This window comes from Lynx rufus, unplaced genomic scaffold (assembly GCF_022079265.1).
Source record: "Lynx rufus isolate CCGP_SWC_20201006 ecotype Redwood Valley unplaced genomic scaffold, mLynRuf1.p SCAF_11, whole genome shotgun sequence".
In the NCBI taxonomy this organism is placed as follows: Eukaryota; Metazoa; Chordata; class Mammalia; order Carnivora; family Felidae; genus Lynx; species Lynx rufus.
Window position 1 is genome coordinate 20,743,360 of NW_025814825.1, and position 7,589 is coordinate 20,750,948.

General features: G+C 48.3%; 1 pseudogene; it reads left to right on the forward strand.

Annotated features, from left to right (window-relative positions):
* The first annotated feature begins 829 nt into the window (after nt 1–829).
* LOC124507307 (HIG1 domain family member 1A, mitochondrial-like) lies at nt 830–1,598 on the forward strand (annotated as a pseudogene).
* The last annotated feature ends 5,991 nt before the right edge of the window (nt 1,599–7,589 follow it).

Consider the following 7,589-nt stretch of genomic DNA (forward strand, 5'->3'; position numbering starts at 1 on the left):
TAGAGAATACTCATGTGATGAACTTTGTCGTTTGCTCCCCAGCATCCTCCCTCCCTCCCAGCTTTCCAGAACAGCTGCCATTCTGTTCTGGTGGAACTGGCCCCTCCCCAGCCCTGAGGGGGGAGACCCTGGTTCCCCCCAGCCAATCAGCGTGACTCTATCTCTTGCCACATGATAGGTTGCCGGGTGGGCAGTAAGTGAAGACAAAGGCCATCAGGCTGGAGTATTCTCCCGGGCGCAGGTTCAGGTTCAGGTGTGGGCATGGGGGCCCAGCAGGACAAACCCGAGTGCACCCCAGGACCACGGCGTGCCAGCTGTGGAAAGGACCGCTCCCTCCCAGGGACATGTCTGAGGAAGCACACTCTTGGGGTGACAGATACACTCAGCACCCTCCCCGTGTCCCCTCCCTGTCCCATTCCCAGTTGCCAGCTCTTGCTTGTTTCGGTCTGGTTTGGTTTGGGTCTGAGGCTTCTTTTTTTGGCTGCCGGAGCCTACTCTGCCTGCTCCCGGGGCAGGCCGGGAGTACCAGGGCCACTCGGGGATAACTCTGTACATGGTTCTTCACCGTTCCCCCAAATTCCTCAGTGGGCCTGCACTCCAGCCCTCTAAAGTTACTTTTCTAGAAAACCCTTTATGGGTTCTTTCCCTTCCCTATCTTACTTTTGCCATCTTCCTGCTCCAGTTTCCTGGAATCACTTCCCAAATAAACTACCTCAACCTACACCCTCTTCTCAGGATCCGGGGGAAATCTACCCCATAAGTACCTGGACTGCTGCTGACGGCCCTCCTGAGACCTCATGAGAGCCAGTGTTAGTTTGAGAGCAGGACCATGAAGAAGGAGGGGCAGGAGAACGAAGAAAAGTGGGTCCCTGCGGGCATCAATGAGCTGTGGGATCCATCCTTGAGGGAAGTCTGCCTTTCCTCTAGACATTTCATTTCTGTGACCTGCACATTTTCTTTCTAGTTTAAACCGGCTGGAGTTGGGGTTTCTGTCGTTTGCACCCAAGAGCGTCGTGACCTACATAATTCACAACATGGAGAGCCCCAGGCACAGCCTCGCAGGTGGGGATGGTGGACAGGGAATGCCGGATGAGATGGAAAGAGCGTGCCGTGGAGGACAGAGCCACATGGGCCTCTCAGCTCGGCCACATAGCACAGCCACTCCCTTGTCCTCTGCAAGGCTTGCTTCTTCGTCTGTAAAACAGGAGGGTGCTGGAGGAGAAGCAGGCTTGGAGGCCGTGCGCGGGCAAGAGTCAGAAACCGGTTGGAGCTCTGAGAGGTCCTGTCATTCTAGGAAGATTCTTCAGTCACCTCGTCAACCGGCACAGATGTTTCTCTTTCTTCATATGATGAAGATCAGGGACCTAAAATCTAAACTTCTCCGAGAAAGCTAGAAAGGCACTGTTTGTCCCACTGGAATGGCGGGGTTGCTAAAGTTGTTGCTATGGGCTATATAAATTTAAGAGCAGGGGAAATACTAAAACGTCTGTTCATCTGATGCACATGCATGTGGCAGTCCAAGGCTTGGTTGCGGCGTAGTGACTCTTGGGACGGGCTATTCCATGTATAAGGAATTCTGGGCAAAGCCCAAGCCTTAGAAGAAGAGACTCTGTCTTGATTTCATTGGTGGTGCTTGCTTGAGACATCTCATGTGGCATTTATATGTTTATGTTGAAAATAACTCATTTGAGGGGCGCCTGGGTGGCCCAGTCGGCTGGGCGTCCGACTTCGGCTCGGATCATGGTCTCCCGGTTGGTGGGTTCGAGCCCCGCGTCAGGCTCTGTGCTGACAGCTCAGAGCCTGGAGCCTGCTTCAGATTCTGTGTCTCCCTCTCTCTCTGCCCCTCCCCCGATCTGTCTCTCTCTCCTCTCTCTCAAAAATAAATAAACATTAAAACATTGGGCCGCCTGGGTGGCTCAGTTGGTTGAGCGACCGACTTCGGCTCAGGTCATGATCTCACGGTTTGCGAGTTCGAGCCCCGCATCAGGGTCCGTGCCGACAGCTCAGAGCCTAGAGCCTGCTTCAGATTCTGTGTCTCCCTCTCTCTGCCCCCCCCCACTCATGCTCTGTCTCTCTCTGTCTCAGAAATAAATAAACATTAAAACATTTAAAAAAAATAAAAATTAAAAACGTAAATCATTTGAACGGGTCAGACAATAACATGATAATTTAAATATTGGCTTCCTTTCCTGCAGGCTTGATTTGCTTGGTGACCAACTTACTAGTGACTAGTTAACTAGGTAGGTCATTCAGGCGAGTCAAATTAGCACAAAAGAAACATGTCGCTTTTAAATATACGTGACAGTAGTAACACATGCACTTTCTTAAACTCTCCTGCTGAATTTAAGTGCAAAGAGGACAATCGCCAATCTTAAAGTCCTCCCAGTTGCTGCAAATCATCACATGCTTTTGAGGTTATGTCGGAATCCTGTTTAATTTAACATTTTTCTGCCTGTTTTGCAGACTGACCGCGTACTTCAGTTTTTAGGGCTGGTTGGCTCTTAAAGAATCCTTTCAGAGCAGTGCTTGGAATATAACATTATAAGCTTCTCCACAACCGAAAATGTGTGTGTGTGTGTGTGTGTGTGTGTGTGTGTGTGTGTGTTTAAACCAAACCTAAAAAGCTGATAACAGCTGCTTAGAAGTAGTATTTATTTCAGAATCATGCGTAAACGTGAGAATAACTTAAGTATGGGTCCTAGTTTAGTTTTTTATGTAATTGCACAATTATATTTGTGCTGCTGTTGTATTAGAAAAAATTTTCAATATCACCTTGAAAGAGAAATGTGTATTTTAAGTACTAAGGCAAAGGTAAATGAAAAACACTTTTTAAATTCGTTTTTAACGTTTATTCATTTTTGATAGAGAGAGAGAGGGAGGGAGGGAGGGAGCGTGAACGGAGGAGGGGCAGAGAGCGAGGGAGACACAGAACCCGAAGCAGGCTCCAGGCTCCGAGCTGTCCTCATACAGCCCAACTTGGGGCTCAAACCCACAAACTATGAGATCATGACCTAAGCTGAAGTCAGACACTTAACCCACTGAGCCACAGGCACCCTGAAAAACACTTTTTAAATGTATGAACTTTGTTTATTTTTCTTCGTAAGAATCATAAATGTTAGCAAATTACCTATAACTGAAGTGATTAGCGATTTATCAGCAAGGTGGTTTGGTCAGATATTATACACAAATTTTGGTGTGCTCTGAAATGCTTTATTGCACTTGTGACATTTTCTTATCTAACCTGAATTTACATTCCATGTTGCTAACATGGTAAATGTAGTATTATTAAAGTAAGTGAGCACATCAAAAAATAAACCAATAAATCAATAAATTAATTACTTAAAATAGGAGGGTGTTACCAGCCTTTCAGGATTATGGTGAGTTTTGAAAAAAAATAACACCTGAAAAGTAGCCAATATGTAGCAAATATTCAATGAACAGTAGTTATCACTGATAATAGAAGGAGAAAGAGAGAAAGGAGAAGGAAGAGTAGGATTTAATCTTAAAGCCCTTGAAGACTCTACGGCGCACGCACAGAAGGTCAGGGTTGGGACGGAAACCGGGAGTGGTCCGGTCTGACTGGAGAGAAGGCTCTATCTTGGGACACACAGGAGGTAAGGAGAGTAGGGGACAGCTGCAGACCACTTTCTGAGCACTATTCTAAGCCCTTGTCACTTACTAATTAGGTTAATCGTCATGAAAGCCCAAGAGGCACACGCCATGATGACCATCACTTACCATTCTCCAGAGAAGGAAACAGAGGCACAGAGAGGTTGGGTAACTTGCCCGAAGTCTCACAGCAAGTGCACTGGCAGAGTCGGACGGGAACACAGGCACTCTGGCTTCAGAGCCTCCGCTCCTCACCTCGGTGCTCCACCAACTGCAGCCCCCAAATAAGGGTCACACTGAGTGGCTTTCATGACAGGACTGGGAGTTTCTATCCCACAGACACTGCAGATTTACTGGCACAGGCCTGGGGACAGTGAGAACATTGCATAAGCCCCTGGTCATTGGTGAAATAGCTGTGGAGTCATCCTAGGAACCAGATTTTCATCCCATATCTTCCCATGGGAACAGAACCTCCTGTGTATTTTCCAAAGGGGAAACCAGAGAGCCGGGAAACTGTATTTAACCCCACTGAGAGATGAGCTAATGGTGCAGGAGAAAAAGTGGAAGTTAAACCAAGCTCCAGGAAAAACTCGTACGTGTTTGTGAGACCCTGAACTGCGCTGTCGTAAGAGGCCGGGAAACCTCCTTTTCCAAAGAAGGCGGACTTTCACTCGCCTTATGACGGCTGAGGGGCTGAAGGAACACACGAGCCCCTTCCAAAATGAAGGTGTCTCCGGGAAAGAAGGAATGTGTTCTTTCAATTTCAAGTCACACAGCTGTCTTGCCCCACCAAAGACCGAAAAAATCATAGCAAAGACATTTCAAAGCTAACCAAGAAACACCAACCAGTTCTCAGAAACAAAAGGACAATATACAAGTGAACCAGAAACTTGGAGGGATCCTTCAGAAACGCAAACAGATGATGGGCTCAGATCTGAAAAGGGACAGTGTGGTGCAGAGCACACGCACCTACGATACCTGTGGCACACTCAGGGCAAGCCATCGCCGCTCGGCTAGACTGTAGGAAGGGGACTGTGGCTGGAGCTACCACTCGGGGGTGTCCTCAGGAAACAGTGCGGGCTGTGAATGAGGACACGGAGTAGAACGACTCTCCAGGGAGAAGGTACTCCAGGTAGAGCGAAAAGAGATAAGGGCAAGGTTACTAGAGGATGGGCAGAGGGAGGTGATTCCATTCAATGACCATTCAATTTGTTGACCATAACCCTGAACCTCACCACTTCGGTCACATCCCCAGAAGGCTTACTGCAAGACACTGCTTGTTGTGGAGAGGAGGGAGGATGTGCCAAACAGAGAGCACAAGATGTTTAGTGTCCAGGGGGCTCTTGCTTTCTTTGTCCCTTCCCTGCTGTCCCACACTGGTGTCATTTCTCCAGACGAGACCTTGCTCTGAGGCCTCCGGCTCAGAATGCTAAGCCAGCCACCGCCCTTCTCCACACGTGTGGGCCTTCAAAGCCCCAAGGCAGAGATCAGCCAGGGTGGTGGCTGGGACTGAGGCCCTCAGGGGGACAGGCCCTGGGAGACAGATTTGGAGCAGAGGGGTCTTCTCCGGTAACTGAGTTGGTAGCAGCCATGACTTGACAAATATGGGTTCCACCCACTCAATGCCCAGGGAGATCCAATGGGAGGCTTGGAGAGAAGAGGGGAACGCCTGCCGGTTGTAGGTGGTGCGCTGGACGCTGACACTAGCTTTCACTCCCTCGCACTAAAATGACAGCGATCGGATCGCGAGAAGGTAGAAACCCACGAAAATGATGGGGGAAGTAGAGGGGATGAAGCAACATCATAGTGTGGGCTGGAAAGCTGATGGAAGAGTGTCACAGGCTTAGGACACCAGCGAAAAGCTGAGTGATAACGTGGGCAGGTAGAGAGCCCCAAAGCAAGTGGGTTTATACCGCGGAACCCCCAGAAGCTTGAGAACAGGCAGCTTCGCTTTCCTCTGGAAGTGGGTGTGAAGGTGGAGCCAAAAGGAAGAATGATTGGTCACGGGTCTGTTGAATGACCCAGCCGATTTGAAAATCGGATGCCCACACAAAACTCTGGGTGCAAACGTCTACAGCAGCTTTGCTCGTAATCGTCCTGGACCGGAAGCCACCGAGATGCCCTCCCATAGGTGAATGGATAACCAAGCAAACAAAATGGTGTATCCACATGATTGAATATTATTCAGTGATGAAAAGAAAGGAGCTATGAAGCACGGAAAGGACATGTGGAAACTTAAACGCACACTGCCAAGGGCAAGAAGCCAGTCTGAAAAGGCCTCATACTGTGTGATTCCAAATAGATGGCATCTTGGAGAAAAAACACAACTCTAGAAGAAGTAAAAAGGCCAGTGACTGCAGAGAGTTGGGGAGGGCTCAATAGGTAAAGTGGGCGGGGGGAGCTTAGGGGAGGGGGGCTCCTAGGGTTGTGAAACTAGTCGGTATGATCCTGTAGTGGTGGATTTGTCAAAACCCATGAAACTCATTCACACGAGGAATGAACGTTAACATATGCAGATTTTTAAAAAAATCATCTAGGAGGTCATCAGATCCCGGGACGGAATGCAGAATGTGACGAAACGATCTCACTGCATTACACATGCATGAACGAACCTGACTGAAGGGGTTGGGCCAAAGGTGCTGACCTAAGTAATTCTGGAAATGACAGAACATAAAGACAAAAGGAGCCATACGTAATCACTGTGCTCTAGTCGTGCCCGAAGCCCTCCGCACTGGAGCACAGGCAAACAATCTCACAGTTCCTTACACGGACTTGAGTGCTGAGGTAGATGGATGGAGACTGGCTTCTCGCTGCCGGAGGAGGAGGTTACAAATACGCAGGGAGAAGAGTCTAGAATGATCCATTTCTTCGGGCGCCTGGGTGGATCAGTCGGTTAAGGGTCCAATTTCAGCTCAGGTCATGATCTCACAGTTCATGGGTTCAAGCCCCGCGTTGGGCTCTGTGCTGACAGCTCAGAGCCCGGAGCCTGTTTCGGATTCTGTGCCTCCCTCTCTCTCTCTGCCCCTCCCCCGCTCATGCTCTCTCTGTCTCTCAAAAATAAATACATGTTTAAAAAGTATTTAGAATGATCCATTTCTTAATGGATCTGAGTGGGAAACAGCAGTGTGAATGGATATTTAGCTTCTGTAGATATCATACAGATGGCTACCTAGAGAAATATTTTATAGGTATGTATCTACACATGGCATCGTATACACACGGATGGGTTTTGTTACTCTATCAGCGGAGCAGACCTGGGAGCAACAACATCCCAACATCCATGCACACACCCAGTGCCCAGATCCTGGTCTCTAACACTGTCCAGTAAAAGGAACAAGGACTTTTCAGAGAAATGGCTGATTCTACAACTGGGGCAGGAAATAACACAGATGAGCCAGGAGCATCTTGTAGTGCTAAAAAGTAAGTGTTCCCTCTCTCTCTCTCTCTCTTACACACACACACACACACACACACACACACGCAGTGATGGGGGCACAGGAACCAGGTGAAAGAGCTCCTAATAGCCAAAGCTGGAACGATTTGTCCAACTAAATAAAGCAGTACTGGATTACAACTCAAGGTATAAAATAAAAGCCCATGGGTCCATACTGCTATAAATGGCTAAATAAACAGAGAATAGTCAAATCTCCTGTACCGAAGAGTTCCAAACAGTTGATGTCGAAATCTGCCCTCGTGGAGGTGGACAATAACTCCCCAGTTCTTAAATACGGGTTGTGCACGGTGACTTCCTTCCGAAGATCACAGCATGGGGGATGGGAGGAGGTGGAAAGAGCCACTTTAGGGTGGAGAAACCTGACCAAGAGCACCTCAGCCAGGTGAGCAAAGTTAACACCATCAGTGATAAGCCGTGTTGATACTATGTGATCCGGATAAAACATGATGAAAATGGCGCTGTGTTTCTGTGGTCTTTCTCTCATAATTCCTTTCTAGTCAATAGAAAGACAGCAGAAGAATCCCAG